General features: G+C 35.5%; 1 long non-coding RNA gene across 1 annotated transcript in view; it reads left to right on the plus strand.

The window, feature by feature from the left end:
• The first annotated feature begins 485 nt into the window (after positions 1-485).
• LOC129228117 (uncharacterized) overlaps positions 486-23,137 on the plus strand; it is a 106,424-nt gene continuing 83,772 nt past the window's right edge. Inside the window, exon 1 of the long non-coding RNA XR_008580888.1 lies at positions 486-618. This is a non-coding gene — a long non-coding RNA (uncharacterized LOC129228117). The remainder of the gene's footprint in view (positions 619-23,137) is intronic.

The following is a 23,137-nucleotide window of genomic DNA, read 5'->3' on the forward strand; positions in this document are numbered from 1 at the left end:
CCTTCGATTTTTGTTATAATAATATCTTAATCAAAAATTCCGTGACGTGTGACAAAGGGGTGGGGGGGGGGGGGGGGTGACACTTTGTTACCGAATGGGCAAATGAGTTAAAAAGTTTTAAAAAGTGTGACGTCATTTACGGCAGTCCTCTATACTATTTCCACGTTATTTCTATTAACTGCATTACGTAATTATTCTAAACTCGACAGGGGTCCATTTTTGCAAGTTCACCGATTCTAACTCATTTTGTCATTTTTCCAAATTAGTAATATTTTAGATAAGAGTGGAGAAAAAAACAGAAAACTTTTCGTGAAATAAAAATTGGTCGTTTCCCCCTTTGTTAAGTTCCAGACAATAGCACAACATTGTCAAATTGACAAGTTTTAAAATTTATACCTTGAAGAAGTGACAATTGAGTTTTTGTGACAATGGGTAACTATTTAACAGATCAATTGACACTGAGGCGATTCTCTAACTGGGTCTGTTTGAGAGACAATAGTTCCAATGATTGCTGTCATGAAAGATCATAATTTTGGGAGATTTTCACTTCCTGAAATTATTTTTACTCTGTCTCTCTTACTTTCGTTTTGACTTTCATCTTCAGAGGATCGAGAGGAGGTAAGTTACCATTTGTAGTGGAAAAACGCTTTCAGTTTATGTAAAAAAAAAAAACTTTTGCACAAACTAGAAACAAAATTTATCCGAACCATTCTAAGAAAGAAAGGCTTTGATTTCCAGTAACAAGCATTTTTCTAAGTATTTAATCCACTCACCTCCCTTTAAATAATTATACTTCATTGATCATAGTAGATATTTCTATTGCTCATTACATTTTTGTTATATCTACAAAACATTACTTACAAAACATTGTAGGGTAGACCGACCAGTGAATGAACAGTTAAGCACAATTTCATTTTTTAAAAATCCTAGTAATTTTAAATTTTATACAATACAGATCGTGATAGCTAAAACATTTTAATTGATCTATGTAAATATCTGTAAAAAATCGCGGGAACTTAAATGGTACCGCTCCCGACTTTTTTAGATGTTTAAAGAAAAAATGGCACAACGACCCAGTGAATGAACACCTCGAACCAGTAAATGAACACAAATTGGTCCAGTGAATGAACATGATAAATTTTGATTCAAAAAGAAACTCAGTTTCTTTAAGATCTATCTATCTATCTATGTAACTATCTATATCTATTTATCTATCTATCTATTTATATAACTATCTATATCTATCTATCTATCTATATCTATCTTTTTACATCTGTATCCATCTATCACTATACCTTTCTATCTATTTTTCTATCTACACATCTATCGGTCTATCTCTATGTCTATTTACCTATTTGTCAATGTACTTATCTATTTTTCTATCTATCTATCTACTTATCTGTATTTAGCTACCTATATATTTATCTATCTATCTACTTATCTATATATTTATATATCTATCTATTTATATATCGTATCTATCTATCTCTATGTCTATTTACCTATTTATCAATGTACTTATCTATTTTTCTATCTATATATCTACTTATCTATCTATGTATGTATCTATATATCTATCTATTTATATATCGTATCTATCTAACTCTATGTCTATTTACCTATTTATCAATGTACTTATCTATTTTTCTATCTATCTACTTATCTGTATCTAGTTATCTATATATGTATCTATATATCTATCTAGCTATTTATTTATCTATATATATATATATATATATATATATATATATATATATATATATATATATATATATATATATACTTATCTATATATCTATCTACTTATTTATCTATGTATGTATGTATCTACACTGTAAAAAAATTCCGAAACGTTCCTGAGTGTTTCCGTGTAACGTTTCGGGATTTCAATGGTTTTTATCCACTTAATGGAAAAATCAAGTATCATTGTCAAAAAGAAGTTTCCTGAATTGCTACAAGTTGTCCAAATGCAGACTTCTCTCTGTTGTAAAAAATATTTTTAACTCCCAGTTTAAAGATTAACTAAGAGTATTTATAAGGTGTATCGGCTTCCACTTGAATGCGACTCGTCCATGCTGATTGAACTCCCAAAGGGAGCAAATAAGTATGGACTACGTAGCTTTGCGAGAATTGCAATCAAGCGAGATGCTTAATACCTGCAATTCTGGCTTAGCTTCGGCCATTTTTGCAATCACTGTCTTGATTAATCAGGAAGGTGCTAAGCTGTTATATTATCACTGCCTAAGATTGCTCTTAAGTTCTGGGGACACGACTGACTTGAAATGGGAAGATTTCGGGATTTTTCAGGAAGGTTACTGAATTTTAGCGGAAAGCGTTCCTGGTTTTTGCGAGATATGTTACTGGCTGAAATTGGGCACATCAGCTGCCTATTATTTTCCAGGAACGTTTCTGAATCGTTTTTACAGTGTATATATCTATCTATCTATTTGTATATCGTATCTATTTAACTCTATGTCTATTTACCTATTTATCAATGTACTTATCTATTTTTCTATCTATCTACTTATCTATCTATCTATGTATCTACTTATCTATCTATCTATGTATCTACTTATCTATCGATTTATCTACTTATCTCTATACTTATCTGCTTATCTATCTATCTATCTATCTGTCTATCTATCCACCAATTTATATCTATCGGTCTATCTACCTGTCTATATATCTACCTACTATCTATCTCTATAATAGTCTATCTACCTATCTATCTATTAACCACTTCCTATCTATTTATCTATCAATAAATATATCGATCGATCTATCTACCTACCTATTCTATCTCTATATTTATCTACCTATATTTCTACTTACCTCTTATTTTTTTATGTATCTGTCTCTATATCTTCATCAATCTATTTATCGATCTGTCAATATACAAACATACATACATAACAACCACAAACATACCTATCTATCCTCTCACTTTGTGTGTATATATATTTCTATTTCTCTATCTCTCTATCTACCTGTCTATCTATCAAGAGAGATAAAGATACAGAAAGATAAATGTAGGTAGGTATATATAGGTTAATATACAGGTAGAGATATAGATAGATATAAGATAAAACACACAGGAAAAAGTGCATTGTTTACAAAGACAAAAATAAAGAAATTATAAAGTATTGTTACGGATTCGGTGCGACTTCCACTTTCTTGAAATGAAGACACAGTTCTTGATAAAAACACAGGAAATTTATTTACACTATGTACAGGAAAGATCGTCAACAACTGCAAAATTATTCATCAGCAATTAAGCAATTATCACGCAACACCGTAAACTCAACGTTTACACACGTATTTACTTCCAAATACGAAAACAACACAGCGAAATGCCTCGCTATAAACAGAGCTAATACACACACTCAGTTCGAAATCTGAATCGAAACTAACTGTTTATCCATCGCTAACGGCTTAATTACACCGAAAAGAAATTTCTCAAATATTCCACACGCTTCTGTAAAGTAGTAGACCGTTATCAATGAAAAGAAAGAAAATAGGGGTCGTATACTTTAGCCGAATGAAAAAGGGGTTGTATATTCATTACGGGAAACTATTTACAGGTTACGTTCCTACAATAATTACTATTTACAGAATTTGTAACATTGCCCCCTTCCTAAGGACTGCACGTCCCGGGCAGTACAATCCCCAGAAAGGGTGCCAAACTTCTATCACAAGTTTACAAATATACACATTAATTAATAACTAACAGATACAGAAAACACAATAATAACAAGAAATATTACTAAACATTAAAAGCAAAAATTATCTACAACTTTTATGTTATCAACCATGGTTGTTTACGTAATACTCATGAACTATGGCCATAGTATGGGGCTAACCGATCATAATGTACAACCCTAGGTTTTGCATTAGGTGATTTTTGGATCCTCACTACGACGTCATTTAGTCGGTTAACGACTTTGTAGGGTCCATCCCAATGCGACTGCAATTTGGGTGAAAGACCTTTCCGTCGGATGGGATTCCATAACCAAACCTTGTCGCCTTCGTTGAATTCATGTCCAGTAGACCTTGTGTCGTATCGGGTCTTCATCTTCTCCGCCGCGATGTTGATTCGCTCTCGTGCGAAGTTATGAACGTCTTCCAACCGGGCCTGGAGATCCTGGATGTACTCCTCAGGCGATGAAGGCGCATCCGGAGGACGACCGAAGACGAGATCACAAGGTAGCCGAAGCTCTCGTCCGAAGAGCATCTGAGATGGGGTATATCCGGTAGTCTCGTGGACAGCACTGCGGTAGGCCAGCAGGAACAAAGGTAGCTTCTTGTCCCAATCCTGTTGATTTCTGGATACCATAAGTGAGAGATTATTCAGGATTGTGCGGTTAAATCTCTCCACCATGCCGTCCGATTGTGGGTGTAGTGGTGTTGTCCTAGTTTTCTCAATTCCGAAAATTTGACATAGGCCCTTAAACACAGCAGAGATGAAATTCCTCCCTTGATCGGAATGAATCTGCAAAGGTGTTCCGTATCTCGAGATCCAATGTTGGACTAGAGTCTCTGCTACGGTAGTAGCCTCTTGATCTGGAATGGGATATGCTTCCGGCCATTTGGTGAAGTAGTCGATGGAAACAAGAATGTATTTGTTCCCATCAGCAGTTCTTGGTAGAGGACCCAGGATGTCGATCCCAATTCGTTCGAAAGGAGCTCCAACGTTGTACAGATGTAGCTTCCCTCTGCTTCTTTTCTTCGGTCCTTTACGAGCAGCACAGGCGTCACAAGAATGGCACCACTTCTCCACGTCATCCTTCGCCTTGCTCCAGAAGAAGCGCTCCCGAACTTTATTGAGAGTTTTCAAGACACCAAAATGTCCTCCAGTCGCACTACTATGTATTTCTTTCAGAACATCTGAAATCCTGGATCGAGGAAGTAGTAACTGCCACCTAGATGTCTTGCCGTCGTCAGATTCCCATTTCCGGTGTAGCACGCCGTTCCGTAAATGGAGTGAGTTCCATAAAGCCCAGTATCTTTTTGTTGCAGGACTGAAGATGGAAACGTCCTGCCAGCTAGGGCGTCGACTGTCACTTTCCATGAACTCTAAAATTGGTTTTATGTCGGGGTCTTCAAGTTGATCTTTTCGAACTTGGTCATCACTCCATGGATCAGGTTCTGATGATGTTGGAGTCACTGTCACCTGATAGGCGGTAGGGCTAGTCGTTCCATACTGTTTCTCGATTCGGGAACAATAGTGGCAGTTCTCAGGACAGGGTCTCCTTGATAAAGCGTCAGCATTACCGTGAGATAACCCTTTTCGATGCTTGATCTCCATGTCATATTCCTGGAGCCGCTGTATCCATCTGGCTATCTGGCCTTCTGGATTCTTGAAGTTCAAAAGCCAAGTTAACGAGGCATGATCTGTCCGAAGCAGAAATTTTCGGCTGTAGAGGTAATGATGGAAGTGTTCTACAGCTTTCACTATGGCCAGTAACTCCTTTCTGGTGACGCAGTAATTTCGCTCCGACTTTGATAAGCATTTGCTCCAGTAAGCGATGACATGTTCATTTCCGTCAATATCTTGGGATAAAACAGCTCCAATTCCCTCGTTGCTCGCATCAGTGTCCAGGATGAAGGATTTTTCAGGCTGAGGATAGGCGAGGATAGGCGTTGATGTTAAAGCCTCCTTCAGTCGTAGAAATGCATCTTCGCATTCTTTGGACCATTCATACTTTTGCTTGCTCTCCGTCAGCTTATGCAAAGGTCGTGCAATGTTGGAAAAACCCTTCACAAACTTCCTGTAGTACGTGCAGAGCCCCAGGAAACTTCGCAACTGATGGATGTTTTCGGGACGACTCCAACTCCTGACCGCAGATACCTTCTCTGGATCGGTTTGCACACCCTCAGAAGAGATGATGTGACCAAGGTAGTTCACTTCCCGGCGGAACAAATTACATTTGGACGGGCTTAACTTCAGATTGGCTTCCTTAAGCTTTTGCAGCACCTTCCTAAGATTTGCCAGATGTTCTTCGAAGCTGCGTCCCACGATGATGATATCGTCTAAGTAGACCAGACAGGATTCGTAAGAAAGTCCTCTTAACACTGTCTCCATAAGACGCTCGAACGTAGCTGGTGCATTGCAGAGGCCGAAGGGCATCACTTTAAACTGCCATAAGCCTTGTCCAGTTGTAAATGCTGTTTTTTCTCGGTCATCAGGGTGTATCTCAACCTGCCAGTAGCCGCTCTTCAAGTCCAGGGTCGAAAACCACTTGTGTCCGGAAAGAGTGTCCAAGGTGTCGTCTATCCGTGGAAGAGGGTAGCTGTCTTTCTTGGTGATTTCATTCAGCCGTCGGTAATCGACACAAAATCTGGTGGAGCCATCTTTCTTTCGGACCAAGACGATGGGAGAGGCCCAAGGACTGGATGACGGTTCGATTACATCATTCTCCTTCATCTCTTTCAGGAGGGTCTCAACCTCTTCCTTCTTGGCGAACGGTAGTCGTCTTGGATGCTGTTTAATAGGGGGGTGTTCTCCAGTGTAGATCCTATGCTGCGTTAAATTCGTCCGGCCCACATCCTCCGATGTAGATGAAAACAGATGCTTGAAGTCGTCCACCAATTGTTCCGCAGCAGTTCTTTGATCCTTCGATAAGGGTGCACTCCCAATTAACTTCGATGTCAAGGACTCAGAAGACACAGTCTCGGGGGAATTGATTCTTCTAATGATGCAGTTTACGGGAGTACAAGTTGCTAACACTTCGCCTTTCCCGATATTCCTTGGCCTTTCACTCACGTTGGCGACTCTCACAGGAATTACATCCTTGGAAAGGTCCACAAGCGTAGATGCCACCAGCACTCCTTTTGGGTTATTGCTTAAGTTGGGGTATTCAATGAGTCCAAATCTAAAACTATTGCTTTCTTCAATGGAGCCGGGTATTAATGATTCTGACCTTGAAGGAATTGATAAATCTGTTTGGGCAATTATTTGATGAGCGGATTTTGCATCACTTTCTGCGGGAAAGACTGCTATGTCTTCTCTCGTCGAGTGCAGCTCGTTAGTCTTGAAATCGAGGTTGAAGTCATACTTCTTTAAAAAGTCCAATCCGAGAATGAAGGGGTCTATGATAGCAGCAACGAATGCGGTATGATGGTAAATGGCATTTCCAAACACAATTTCTAAGATCACTTTACCTTCAATCTCGATCTTGTCACCTGTCACAGTTTGGAGGGTAACGCAGGGCGGCGTCCACAGAATGTTGAGTCCAAATTGACGAGCCACATCTGTTCTAATGATCGTAACATTGGCTCCAGTGTCAATAATCAGTTCGCAGGGAAACCCGTTTACATATGCGTAAACAAACAGTCCATTACTGCCGCCACTCGTCGATGAAATCTGGAAAACTTTAAGATGGGGCTCATTCCAATTTGGCGACCTCCGCCCCGCGAGATTGCCATGGCTTAGTTTTCCTGGACCTGCGAGGGAGAGGTGCTCTTCCCTCTGGTTTCTCGACGAGCTTCACAGTTTCTTCGTAAGTGACCCTCGCCACCACATTTCCAGCACTTAAGTGATTGTCCATTATGGTCCTTGGGAGCCGAATTCCTTTTGAGGATTCCTGCAATTTCTTTTATTTGCTTTTCCAGATCAGCAAAACGTGACGAAACCGGATCAGGCTCATCAGTTTTCACGCCGCGGATTGAATGGCGATCCTTGCGGGTTGCTTGCTGGGCGGCCTCCAACTTCATCGCATACACAACAGCAGAACTCAGGTCTTTGACATCCGCCATCCGTAGAGCTTTCTGGATTTCCGGATCTCGAACCTCGTCGATGTAGTAGTTGAGTGCCAGGTTGTCTCGAACATCCGCAGGACAGTCACAAAAAGCAAGATGAGACAATCTCTCGACGTCCGCCGCTAGCTCTTGCAGGGTTTCCCCGGTTTTCTGGAAACGGGATTTCAACTGGAGTCGGCTGAAATCTTTCTGGCACTTCTCACCGAAGCGAAGCTCCAACGCAGATGTGAGGGCGGCGAAATCCAGGCGCTGGCTGTCCGGAAGGGTCTGGAGAATGTCCGCTGCGTCACCTCTCAGGGATGCTGCAAGATGACAGGCCTTGGTAGCAGAGTCCCATCCGTTCGCTTCCGCCACTATCATGAATTGAGTTTTGTAAACCTGCCACGAAGTTTTCCCATCAAATGTGGCAAGTTTAATGGACGGTCGAGCAACCGATGTGGGAGCGCCAAACTGTACAGAGCTGCTTTCCGCGGTCGCCAATCTCCTTTCCATGTCTTTAATTATTTCTTCCTTAAATGAGGTAAATTTCTTGTCTTCTTCTTCCAACTTATTTTCCACATTGGCGATACGCTCCTCCACAGTATCAAATTTTTCTTCCAGAGCATCAACTTTATCTCCCATGGCGGTTAGTTGATTCTCCATCATGGTTTTCATCGACGTTAGGTCACTTTTTATTTCATTTTGACTTGTAGTAATTTTAGCAGTTAAATCACTATTTAACTGTTCTTGGTTAGTCGCCAATTCATTTTTTAATTGTTCTTGGTTAGTCGCCAATTCATTTTTTAATTGTTCTTGGTTAGTCGCCATATCATTTTTCACAGAGTTGATTGCGTCAAGAAGTTGTTTTAATTGTTCATCCATTGCGCGAGTAATCACCATAAAAATAAAGTCCAAATTTAAAAAGTCTTTATGAAAATAATGTCCAAAGTCACACTTACTCCAAGAAAGTCCAGAAGTAGCCCCACGTTGGGCGCCAAATTGTAGTGGGGAAAAGCTGCCTGGCTTCAAAATCATATAATTAGTTTGCAAATGTTCCCATTAATATGATGTTTGTGGAATTCCAGAATAGAAATACTGTAACGGATTCGGTGCGACTTCCACTTTCTTGTAATGAAAACACAGTTCTTGATAAAAACACAGGAAATTTATTTACACTATGTACAAGAAAGATCGTCAACAACTGCTAAATTATTCATCAGCAATTAAGCAATTATCACGCAACACCGTAAACTCAACGTTTACACACGTATTTACTTCCAAATACGAAAACAACACAGCGAAATGCCTCGCTATAAACAGAGCTAATACACACACTCAGTTCGAAATCTGAATCGAAACTAACTGTTTATCCATCGCTAACGGCTTAAATACACCGAAAAGAAATTTCTCAAATATTCCACACGCTTCTGTAAAGTAGTAGACCGTTATCAATGAAAAGAAAGAAAATAGGGGTCGTATACTTTAGCCGAATGAAAAAGGGGTTGTATATTCATTACGGGAAACTATTTACAGGTTACGTTCCTACAATAATTACTATTTACAGAATTTGTAACAGTATATAATGAAGTACATAAATAAATAAGCATATAAAACTATCTGCATTACAAAAAAGTACGAAAATGAAAATATCTCAAAGAAACTTCAAATTTCTTTTTAAATCAAAAGAAATTTTGCCAGTGTTCATTCACTGGGTTTTCGCAATTTTTCGTACCCAGTGACTGAACACCCCTCTACCTGAAAATCTACGCATTCTGCATTGACTGAAACAATTTAAATCCATAGCCTAAACATGTATACTTAATTTTTCTTTCGTAGAGTTAAAAAATAAAATTTATCGATAAAAATAATATGTATCAAAATAATTGCTAGCACGAAACCAGCCTTATTATTTTAAAAGAGAGAAAGAACGATTCACGGCAGTACAAATTTCAAATTTTTTCCAGGAAAAAAATACGTATCCAAAGTAACCAATCAGGTGTCAGATAGCTTAGAATATCAATAAAGAACGCTTTTGTAGTAAATGTATTCAGAAAAAAAATTTTGGAAGCTTATTTTTAAAAAAAAAATGAAGCGCTGTTCATTCACTGGGTGGTGTTCACTCACTGGTCGGTCTACCCTATTACAAAAAATCGAATGATGGTGTCGCAGCTGTCAATAAGCGCGTTAAAGCATTATGACGTTGGAAAATCGGATTGAATATCGTAATCGAAGGTTAAAATTACAATCTAAGATCGAAAGACATCTAATGTAATAGATTGTTGTAGATTAAGATAAAACTGGAGTTGCAGTGTCGGCATACGTTTATTGAATAATATTTTCGATTACTGAATCCTTGAATAATATTTATGATTAATGAATCCTTGAATAATATTTCCGATTTAAAAATACTTGAATAATATTCCGATCATATAATTATATATCTAGCTGCATTACAAAAATCTAATGATGGTGTCGCACCTGTCAATAAACGCGTTAAAACGTTATGACGCTGAAAAATCAGCTGAATTTCGTAATCGACGAATAAAATTTCAATCAAAGGTTGAAACACATCTAATGCAATAATTTATAGCAGATTAAAATAAAATTGGAGTTGCCCTGCCGTATAGATTTGTTGAATAATATTTTTGAATTTATTCAATAAAATCATTTTAAGTTATAGAATGGTGGGGGAAATTTTGATAGGTATTAGATTTTGGCATAATTGTCAAATATTGCTTCGTTCTGGAAAAAACGGCAATTCCAAAAAATCCAGTGCCCGGATTCTATAGTTATTATGAACCTACTATTAAACAGGCATACAGTCAATTACAATATTGAACGAACGGAGAGAATTTTGTGGAACCGCTTGCAGTTCCCGGTGTTGATACCGACATGATGACCAATACTTCGAACGCTGTTTCTAAAGGTAACAGTGTATTACTAAAGAAAACAAGCTTTTTTTTTTTTGTAAAACTTTTAACTCACTCTTGTATATTGGAAGTCCATTTAAGGGGTTTTAAATAACAAATTATTGTTTTTAGAAAAAAAATGAGACACACGCTATTTGCTTAGGAGGAAACATTTTTGGTTCTGGTGCGTCGTGCAGATTGAAGAAGTGCTACACTGTAACAAATTTCGGAAACGTTTCTAGATATATCGGAAACGTTTCCGAAATAGTAGGAATCCTTCATCCAATAGCGAACTCCTCATTATTCAGAAAGCTTTTTGTTATTTCAAGAAATCCAGACGCGGAAGTGATGACGCAACGCTTCGAAACATATTTCATCCTTCTAACACGGGCGCCAATGAGTCGGAAACAACGATAACTTATTTTTTTCTTATCTATGGTTGCTGCAGTCAGCAACTCTAGCATTGGACTGCTTGTTATTTCATGTCTGGAGAGTAGTAAAATGTGTCAAAATTAATTTTACGCCTTTGCATTTTGGACTGCCCTTGATTTTTTTGACGATGTACGCAGCTATTAAGTTAGTTAACAACCATTTTCTTTCCAGTGCGACTATAATTAGATATATATTGTGTGTTCAAGCATGAATAGTTTCAACACCCGTGTTTATACTTAATGAAACGAACCCTTTCTATTACTTATTCAGTTGTAATGGAGGTACTTAGGTTTTCTTCCGCTCATGTTCACTTGTAAGTATTAATGAATATTTTAAAACATGTTGTTATATACATTTATATTTTTGTTGATTTGCATTTGATGAGGCTCTAATTGTAACTGTTTTTTGGTTTATCGAATTAATTTAAAGTTATCCTACATACCTATGTGCGCGGTGTATTATTTGTTGTAACCAACTGAAACTGATTAATTGCGCAAAAGAAATAAGATTTATATTTGAGAAGCAATCACAGAAAAGTTATTTCGAAATACTTGGATGTTCATACATTTTGGTTTAAAAAAGAAAAAAAAATCAATTGTTTAATTCATTAAAAATATGGTAATGCAAATGTTTTCTAGTATTGTAATATGCTTCACAAAAAATGTGCCAGTATTATTTATCTTTTTTTATTGTAATTTATTCATTCATTTAAAAAATATTTATACCATTCGAAAATGACCCAGTTATCTATTAGTAAGCAACATAGTTATGCAATTAATTCACGTGCTTATTCATTTTGTTAAATGTGGTTGACAATAAAAAATTCCTTGACATTAGTTGTTCGGTAAATAACATTTCCTTCGTGGATATTCTAGTTTAATGTAGGACAGTCAGGAGGAATGAGTCAGTGGCAAAAATGGAACAGCTGCATTTATGCCGAAATAAAAATTAATATTATTTCATGTCATTGTTTTAAAAGTGATCATTTATTAAATGCTATGTTATTAATATACAATGTTCATATGGGGAGAAGACGAGGGGCGTTCACCACGCAGACTGTGCCATCATTGACATTTTCAAGGGGTTGCTTTTTTTAAGGGGGTGCCTTTATAGAATTTTATGGGTGCACCATCACTCTTATGGTGGGGGGGGGGGAGGGATTCTCATATATATGAAATGGAATAATCATGTAATAGAGTTCAATGTTTTAATAAATAAAATATATAATGCATTTTGCGCACACTGTAAAAATAAAATCAGTAACCTATTTTGATTAAGTATTTATATTTGTGATGAACTGGAAAAGGGCAAGAACAGAAGAATCAACCCGAATGGTTCCAGCAGGAGGGCTTGGTGTCATATTTAAATTCACCAATTTCTCTGTTGGTACTTTTCGGTACACTTTGTTCGCCAGAGAAATTGATTTGAGGTGAACGAATTCCGGAACGCGAAGGGTAGGTAAGTTCTGTCAAATTTTATTCGAAAATAAAAGCTATCTAGTTTGATACGGGATATGTTTTAAAGTTCTGCATTAAAAATACAATATGTTGATAATTTTGTCTTGAAAATATTGAGAGAAAAACTGAAGTTTAAGATTGTTTAATAAACAATCCCTCTTTTGAGAAAGTACCCCCCTCCCCTCTGCTGACGATTTTGTGATTAAGAATGAAACTACTATATTATTTCATAAATTTTCAAAAATTTATAACTGCGCATATGTTATGCTGTTAACCATGCTATTTGTCATTAGAAATTCAGAAAAAAAAATCCACGAATGATTCTACAATTGCTTGTTTCATTGCTCTTATATATGAAAGAATTGAAACTGATATAGTATGCAATAGTACAGTAAAAAATGATATTTTAGAAAAAATCACGGAAAAAGCATTCCGAAATTCTCGGAAACGTTTTTGAAAATTGTTTGGAGAATTCCGAAATAGTCGGAAACGTTTTCGAAACTTTTATGAACCACAGCTGCACAGAATACTCAGAAACATTTCTGGAAATTACGGAGAGAGGATTCCGAAATTCTCCGAAACGTTTCTGAAAATTACAGAAAGAGTATTTCAAAATACTCAGAAACGTTTCTGAAAATTACAGAAAGAATATTCCAAAATACTCAGAAACATTTCTGGAAATTACAGAAAGAGGATTCCGAAATACTCAGACACGTTTCTGGACAATACAGAAAGAGAATTCCGAAATACTCAGAAACGTTTTTGAAAATTTCATGAACCGCAGCTGCACGATATACTCAGAAACGTTTCCGGATTTTTTTTAGTGTACTGAACGGATTTTGATGAAACTTTACAATAATATAGCTTATGCATCAGAATAACACATTGGGTAGTTTTCGTCCCGTTATGGGAGGCAAAACCCCCTTAGGGGGGGCAATAAAACACAATTTTTGTATAAATTCTCTAATATTGGGATGAAAAAATACTTGCACATATTTACATTATATGTCCATCGAAAGCTCTGATTTTTCTGCTGAAGATGGCACCTGTTCGAAATTTCTAAGTAGAGTAAAAAACGAGTTATGAGCTTTTTAGATCCATGTTCGAAGGCTTTCCTCAACTCAATACAGTATTTAGTGTATCATCTCAACTCCCTGTCGATAGCGACAATTGTTGTATTGTTGACTTTCTTTGCTTTTCGTGACTGTTCAAGGCTTTTCTCAAGTCAAATCTTGAAGTAAGATTTTTGCACAAGATTGGCAAATAATTCGCAACTCCAACGAACTATAGGGGGCACTGCAGTCACTGTCTAATGGCGGAATTGAAAACTAAAACAAACGCATGTGGTAACGAAGAAAATGGTAAAAGTGTTGTGATTTTTGTTCGTATGTATGATTTTTTCGCTTTATTCGTTTGAAAAGATTTTTCTAAGTCTTTTGGTTATTCTGACCCATATAGAAAGAGATTAGAAACCAAAAAGTATTACGAAAGTAAACAATTAATGCAGAACACACAGTAAGTTGTTCTGAAGCAGCCATTTTCACGATGTTGAATTCGGAACTCATAAATTTTTGGTTCGCTTCGAACGGCATTTTCATTTTGTACCGTTTTTTCTATACATTAGTACATATTAAGTTCAGTTTCGTGACATTTCCAGCATTTGTTGACATTTTTGTCACATAGTGCACATACGTGGCAGACTGTCAAGAGTAACGTTTAACACTAGATAATTTATTTCTATGACTATATGATTGGATATCCAAAGAAATCATGCATTTAATTCATTCGTCATGGAAATGATTTACCCGATATGCGAAATCTTGTCAAGATACATTATTCTTTCACATAATTTTAAAACCATACCCCTATAAACAGATTTTTGGCGAACTTTTATTTTTTATTGTTCAAATTCTTAACGTTCTTTCTGGATTTTTCAATCTGTTCTGCGATAAATATTTTCAAGAAAATTTATTTGCATACTGTCTATTTCAGTAGGATACTGTAGTAACAAAGGTTATTTAAATCATTTATGTAGAATTAGGTTAAGTAAAAGTGTCCAGTCAATGTTGTTAAGTTCGTTTTTTTTTCATCGAATTGAAAAACTGATATTTATTCAAATTCACTCAGAACAAAATAAATAAAATGTGTACTCACAGTTTATATATGGTGGTAGTTTTCTTTTCAGTTGATTGACCATTATTTCTTTTTACTTATTGAATTCTGTAATCTTACTATCATTTTATTCCACTCATGATAAAAATTAAAAATGGTTTAACTAAAAACGCGAAAACTCGCCAAGGCTACTTTGCTTGCACAATACTAAAACTACTATAACCCTAAACAAATTTGGCGAAACCTTTCAGCTGAGAATAAAAGGAATAAAGTAAATTCTTTCTCGGTTAAACATTTTTCATTTTGTTCTACGATAATAAATTCAAGAAAATATTTTGCACACTGTCCATTCCAACTAAATGCTGCTGTAAAATATGATTAGTTAAATTAATTTAAGATTAAAAAAAACTCATATTCTTACAAATTCATACAAAACAATAAAAAATTTTACCTGGTATAACGTTATCCAATTTTGTTAATCCAGAGTTTTCTTGTTTATGCTTCCACCATTTAATACTTTTTTGAAAGAAATAAGGAAAACTAACATTATTTTGAGAAGCTCGAGAATACTACTAAGGGACGAATTAATTTCTGTAGCTGAAAGCAAACTAAGACACATCGATTGCGTTAATAAATACTCAGAACAAACTGCCTGTGTTTACGTCAACAGACACACGTGATGCGCAACGTGGCAATGTTTTAGGTGCAGACGCAGTTTTATAAATCACCGCAAGGTAGCGTATTCGAGCGCTGGAGTTCCGAATACATGATTCGGCTGATGATTTTCCATTTAAACGGAACTATAATGTAATTAATGGTTTTTATTATTATTTATGCTGATTGAACACTTACTCATTATCCAAACAACCAGCAGATCGCTAAAATTTTTGCAGAAATATTTCTGTAGCTGATGCATTTGGCAGTTTTTTCAACGTTGCTGTTTTTGAAGCCGAAGACTACGTCATAATGTTTCTCAGCTTTCACCATGTAAACAAAATATCGCCAATCAAAGAATTTTCAAAACACTTTTTTTACTGTGTTAAATAATCCAGCAACTAAATTAGGCAAATCCATAAACAGCACAAAAACTTCCATTAATTTTCCTTTTTGCACAATTTCAAACAATCACCAAATTGTATTACTTATTTTGGTAACATTTCGGATGAAACTGTTAAGCGCCATTTTATGGTGACCAAAAATATCTCAGCATCTGGCGACGATATCTCTGTAACGAAAATTAATATCATATCGTTTTACAAAGTAAGGAAAACGTGAGGCTCATTACTTTTGGATCGTATACGATGTATATTAAAAGTATTAATCAACGAATTTTGAAACATGAAGCCTTCTTTGTACAATTGAAGGAAAATTGAAATAAGTCTGATATGCGGGTTTGATGTTGTAAAAGGGCGATTAACATGTTCTGAATGAATGAAAGGTTCTGAATACGTATAATATGTAAATGTGATGTTTATTGGGCAGAAGAAAGTACAACGTTATAGCCCGGTTTTGAAAATTTATATTTCATAAACTATTACACGAACCACTGTAAATAATACATCAAAATAAAGATAAACCGTGATTTTTTTTTTTTTTTTAACGTTAGTAACTACTTAAACTTGCACGTTCCGCACTAGCGCAGCCAGAAATTCCTTCATTCCTTCTTCCATCTTGCTGCGCCACTGAAGTTCTGCAACGCTGGATTGACCGTGCAGCTGATGATGAGTTACCCTTTATGCGTTGGCAAGGGAGATCGCCAAACCTAACCCCATCTGATTTTCTTTTCTGAGGTTTCATCAAAGATAGCGTTTGAATACCACCTTTGTCTAAAAAATTGCGAGAATTGAAAGATCGTATAGGGTAAAAGTGGGAGAGACTGCATACTTTTCGTAGAAATTAGACAAAAAATTTAAAATGCAATATAAATCAGTCCTTTATGTTTTATTTTAAAGTTACGTTATTATTAAGTATTAATATTACCATTAACGAGCTTTATAGACTTAAATAAAAAATAAAAAATAAACAAAAATTGTAAGTTGACAACAGGCCATCTCTCCCATAGCGTATGGGAGAGATGCCATATACATGTATGTTAATATTTCTTGTTTTTAATCTTTTTGCGAATTATTTTCTTACTACAATTATTACAGTAGATTGTACATGTCTTATGCAGCAATTTTTAGTATAAGGAACATTTAATCCAGTCAGTTTTTTTGTTTATCTATCTATATATATATAAAAATCTCGTGTCACGATGTTTGTTCGGGGTAAACTCCGAAACTACTGATTCGATTTTTATCAAATTTAATACGTATCTGTAACTTGGTTCAACTTAAAAGATAGGATGGTTTTTATAATTTTTTATTGCAAATAAAATGTTTATTATACATCAATAATGTGTATTCATTGTTTGGTTCTGATAATTTTTACTAGATGGCGCTGTAAGTGATTCATCCTCAGAAATTTTATTCTTAAGTTAATTAAAATTTACAAATGATACTATGTTACAGATATTGATGGTTATCAACAATATCGCCGTAGAAATGAGGAGTATAGAGGCCACACTTTTCAATCTAAATGTCAAATTCTACAAATCAAGTTGAAATTGATAAGCAGCGGGTAGTTCCATACTCACCACTGCTTTTAAAAACGTATGAGGCTCATATAAATGTCGAGTTTTGCAGTTTCGTTAACGCTATTAAATACGTAGCCAAATACGTTATTCAATAGCCTTATTAGGAAGCATTTGAAGTGAGAGATATGGACAAAAGTGCCGAAAAAACACGCTGAGCGATTAGTGGACATGACAACAGCAACGAAGCTATCTGGCTTCCCCATATACGAAAGAGACCTTTCTGTACAGCATCTTGCAGTACATCTTGAAAACGGTTAAAGAGTATATTTTACCGAAGATATTTTCTACGGAGAGGACTTGAACCACCAAAAACGACCCTGATTTTTTTTACATTGTCTAAAACCTAATGTGTTTGGCCCAATTCTCAGAAATAAAATTATTTAACAATGTTCCACGCTGTTTTACATGCACTGTAAACAAATCCGAAATGTCACTGATTATTTAAATGGAACATGCTGGGATTTCACAGGTCCTCAACAATTTTATTTCGAAATCAAGCATCTGCTTCAAAAAGTTTCCTGAATTGCTACAAACGTTATGAATGCAGACTTCTCACTGTTGCGAAAAATATTTTTAACTCCCAGTTTAAAGATTAACTGAGCGTGTTTATTAAGTGTATCGGCTTCAGTTCGATTATTTATGGTCTACATTGATTAAACTCGCAATGAGAGTGAAAGAGCCTCTGGATTCCGTAGCTTTGCAGGAATATCAGACGAATTAGCCCATGATACTTGCTTGCAAGTCTGTCTTACCTTTCGCCATGCTTGCAGCGTTAGTGTTAGAGCTTTCTTGGAAAAGTAGAGAGGTGTCAGGCTTTCTATCAACTTACTTAATCTGTTCAGGAAGGTCCAGCGACACGACTGGCTTTTAGCCTGGGATAGTTCTGAATTCTTCAAAGATTTCAGGAAGGTTTATGAATTTTAGTGATAAACTGACTTCATTACCGTCGTCGTGGTCCGTACAGATTGACATAACTCCCAATGGGAGGAAGGGAGTCTCTGGATTCCGTAACTTTCCAAGAGTAACAAGCAAGTAGAATTCTTTGTGCGTGCTTAAAACTCCTTCTTAGCAGTGGCTATGGTTGCGATAATGCTTTTGGTACTTTCTTGGTGAGTCTAAAAATGTGCCAAGCTATTATTTTTAATCTTACTTCGGTTCTCTTTAAAGGTTCAGAGAAATGATGTCTCGAATCGGAGAAGTTTCGGAATTCTTCAGAAAGATTTCAGGATAATTTTAGGAAGGTTTCTGACTTTTAGTGGGATACGCTCCTATTTTTTTCTAAGATATGTTACTGGCAGAAATTGGGCATATTCGCAGCCCATTATTTTTAAGGACGTTTTTTAATTGTTTTTACAGTGTTGAATAAAATAAAAAAAATCATGGAAGCCACGCAAATAAAGAACACAACATTCATCAATCTCGGGCATAATTAAAAATTAAAGCCAAGACATTGGAACCAAAACTTCATTCAAAACGAAACTCATTATCCAAAACAAAGTGAATGTTGTTTTTGCATTTAATTTCGTTAAACATTCCCTAAAAGACGGGAATATTTGCGGACCGTTAATTGTCGAGTGTTTAATACATATCACGATGCATTTCGCGAATGGTAATTATTGGTAGCATACAATGATTGGGAGTTGCATTTTCTAATGCAGGTTTTGCATAACCAGAAACCGTATTCGTCAACTGTTTAAGATATTTTTTGGACATAATATCCAACACAATTATCATTTCTGTGGAGAAACTATATAAATTTTATGCTTTAAGATGTACTCCATAGAGTTAAACAAACACACCGATGTCCAAATCTAGATTTTACTCCAAAGATGTTTAATGAAGCTTTAGTTTTGATTGAAGATTTATACATTTCAATTTCAAATTTGTTGTTTAGTCATTATGATGTGATATCACCTGATCGATTATTCACCGACTTAGTTGACACTGATTTGCAACGAGAAAAAACAGTGCAGTGATGCTGTCTTAGCTACAATTATTGCGAATAATGAGCCATTACTGACAGCGGAAAAAAAAATCATAATCAGATTGTGCTGACCGTTGATGCTGAACACGGCTATACAGTTGTCGATGAAAACAAAGCCGTAAACATTCCAACTGAACTTTTAAATTCTCTGGATATACCACGAATGCCACTAGACGATTTTCGGTTTAAAATTCGTTCACCAATTATTCTTTTTCCCAGTTTAAATCCAGATTATGCAACGGCACACGTTTCTTCATCAAAATTTCTACAATTTTGACGGAAAAGTTTAAAGGAGAAATTTTTGTGTAGCTACGTAAGCGATTCATAGCGTCATAATTTTCAAACACATTTGGAACGCTTCAATTTTCGATTTGTTTAGCTTTTGAAACTGACTGTTTTCAAAAATTCATAACAATGAAATGGTTGATGAAAAAGAAAATAATTTTTGCAGAAAATTCATGTGGTGGGCGGTAAGTTTCGGTCCCCGAAGTTCCAAAAAATTTAGTTCAAGTATTCTCCAATAGATGGCGCAGCAGACGTAAGACCGTAAATCAAAGAAAGACAGAAAATTACATTATAGTCTTTCGAAAAATGTTTTTATTAAATACAATTTCGCAACAATATTTTCAAAATGTCTGCCGCCGGCTGCAACCACATGTCGCAATTGAAGGAAAAACCGGTGAATTCCAATAATTATTTTTTGACTTAGAGACTTACTATCTGCAGCGCCATCTATTGAAAAACTTCTGAAATGAACTTTGAAGCTCTGGGAGACGAAACTTACTGCCCACCACATGAATTTTCTGCAAAAATTATTTTTTTGTCATTAACCATTTTCCCGTTAAAAATTTTTGAAAACTTTCAGTCTTTTTCAGGACGCCCTGTATCTATCGCCTACTCACGAGTGGGAAAGTTATCATACCTATTCGTGTTTGCAAAAGACAGGTTAAAGCAAGAATATTGTGCACAATTTAGTGCTTAGACAATTTTTAGTTTTCAAATAATAGAAACAATAGATCGAAGTCAATGTTATCTACCTCATTTATAAAATTTAATTTTTATATGTTTTAATTTAGTTAATGTATTTTGTAAAAAAGTTATTGATTACAAATTATAGATAAATTGAGATGAATAAAATTAAGTGTACATTCTAAAAGTGTATGTTGGTTTATATTTAATTTCTACGTTCTGATATATTACAATCAGTTTCGATATTTACTATCACTTTCAAGTTATTTTGTTTGTATTTTTGGCCGAAGTCATACTTGCAAAATTTACTAAACGTAAGTATAGTGCTTTAACTATTGAAAATTTAGTTAGTGCTTTCCAAATTCAATAATTACTTAATTCAGCCTAACACGTACATTATCAATCTCATTTGTTTTATACTTGGCCACACTATTTTAAGCTTTACTAAAAATATTAATTAGATTCTCTCAAAATATTGAGTAAAAGAATATTTTAATCCAACTACTTCGCCACAGCAACGCGTGGCTGGGTCAGCTAGTATATATATATAAATCTCGTGTCACGATGTTTGTTCGGGGTAAACTCCGAAACTACTGATTCGATTTTTATCAAATTTAATACGTATCTGTAACTTGGTTCAACTTAAAAGATAGGATGGTTTTTATAATTTTTTATTGCAAATAAAATGTTTATTATACATCAATAATGTGTATTCATTGTTTGGTTCTGATAATTTTTACTAGATGGCGCTGTAAGTGATTCATCCTCAGAAATTTTATTCTTAAGTTAATTAAAATTTACAAATGATACTATGTTACAGATATTGATGGTTATCAACAATATCGCCGTAGAAATGAGGAGTATAGAGGCCACACTTTTCAATCTAAATGTCAAATTCTACAAATCAAGTTGAAATTGATAAGCAGCGGGTAGTTCCATACTCACCACTGCTTTTAAAAACGTATGAGGCTCATATAAATGTCGAGTTTTGCAGTTTCGTTAACGCTATTAAATACGTAGCCAAATACGTTATTCAATAGCCTTATTAGGAAGCATTTGAAATGAGAGATATGGACAAAAGTGCCGAAAAAACACGCTGAGCGATTAGTGGACATGACAACAGCAACGAAGCTATCTGGCTTCCCCATATACGAAAGAGACCTTTCTGTACAGCATCTTGCAGTACATCTTGAAAACGGTCAAAGAGTATATTTTACCGAAGATATTTTCTACGGAGAAGACTTGAACCACCAAAAACGACCCTGATTTTTTTTACATTGTCTAAAACCTAATGTGTTTGGCCCAATTCTCAGAAATAAAATTATTTAACAATGTTCCACGCTGTTTTACATGCACTGTAAACAAATCCGAAATGTCACTGATTATTTAAATGGAACATGCTGGGATTTCACAGGTCCTCAACAATTTTATTTCGAAATCAAGCATCTGCTTCAAAAAGTTTCCTGAATTGCTACAAACGTTATGAATGCAGACTTCTCACTGTTGCGAAAAATATTTTTAACTCCCAGTTTAAAGATTAACTGAGCGTGTTTATTAAGTGTATCGGCTTCAGTTCGATTATTTATGGTCTACATTGATTAAACTCGCAATGAGAGTGAAAGAGCCTCTGGATTCCGTAGCTTTGCAGGAATATCAGACGAATTAGCCCATGATACTTGCTTGCAAGTCTGTCTTACCTTTCGCCATGCTTGCAGCGTTAGTGTTAGAGCTTTCTTGGAAAAGTAGAGAGGTGTCAGGCTTTCTATCAACTTACTTAATCTGTTCAGGAAGGTCCAGCGACACGACTGGCTTTTAGCCTGGGATAGTTCTGAATTCTTCAAAGATTTCAGGAAGGTTTATGAATTTTAGTGATAAACTGACTTCATTACCGTCGTCGTGGTCCGTACAGATTGACATAACTCCCAATGGGAGGAAGGGAGTCTCTGGATTCCGTAACTTTCCAAGAGTAACAAGCAAGTAGAATTCTTTGTGCGTGCTTAAAACTCCTTCTTAGCAGTGGCTATGGTTGCGATAATGCTTTTGGTACTTTCTTGGTGAGTCTAAAAATGTGCCAAGCTATTATTTTTAATCTTACTTCGGTTCTCTTTAAAGGTTCAGAGAAATGATGTCTCGAATCGGAGAAGTTTCGGAATTCTTCAGAAAGATTTCAGGATAATTTTAGGAAGGTTTCTGACTTTTAGTGGGATACGCTCCTATTTTTTTCTAAGATATGTTACTGGCAGAAATTGGGCATATTCGCAGCCCATTATTTTTAAGGACGTTTTTTAATTGTTTTTACAGTGTTGAATAAAATAAAAAAAATCATGGAAGCCACGCAAATAAAGAACACAACATTCATCAATCTCGGGCATAATTAAAAATTAAAGCCAAGACATTGGAACCAAAACTTCATTCAAAACGAAACTCATTATCCAAAACAAAGTGAATGTTGTTTTTGCATTTAATTTCGTTAAACATTCCCTAAAAGACGGGAATATTTGCGGACCGTTAATTGTCGAGTGTTTAATACATATCACGATGCATTTCGCGAATTGTAATTATTGGTAGCATACAATGATTGGGAGTTGCATTTTCTAATGCAGGTTTTGCATAACCAGAAACCGTATTCGTCAACTGTTTAAGATATTTTTTGGACATAATATCCAACACAATTATCATTTCTGTGGAGAAACTATATAAATTTTATGCTTTAAGATGTACTCCATAGAGTTAAACAAACACACCGATGTCCAAATCTAGATTTTACTCCAAAGATGTTTAATGAAGCTTTAGTTTTGATTGAAGATTTATACATTTCAATTTCAAATTTGTTGTTTAGTCATTATGATGTGATATCACCTGATCGATTATTCACCGACTTAGTTGACACTGATTTGCAACC

Source organism: Uloborus diversus, chromosome 8, assembly GCF_026930045.1.
Source record: "Uloborus diversus isolate 005 chromosome 8, Udiv.v.3.1, whole genome shotgun sequence".
In the NCBI taxonomy this organism is placed as follows: domain Eukaryota; kingdom Metazoa; phylum Arthropoda; class Arachnida; order Araneae; family Uloboridae; genus Uloborus; species Uloborus diversus.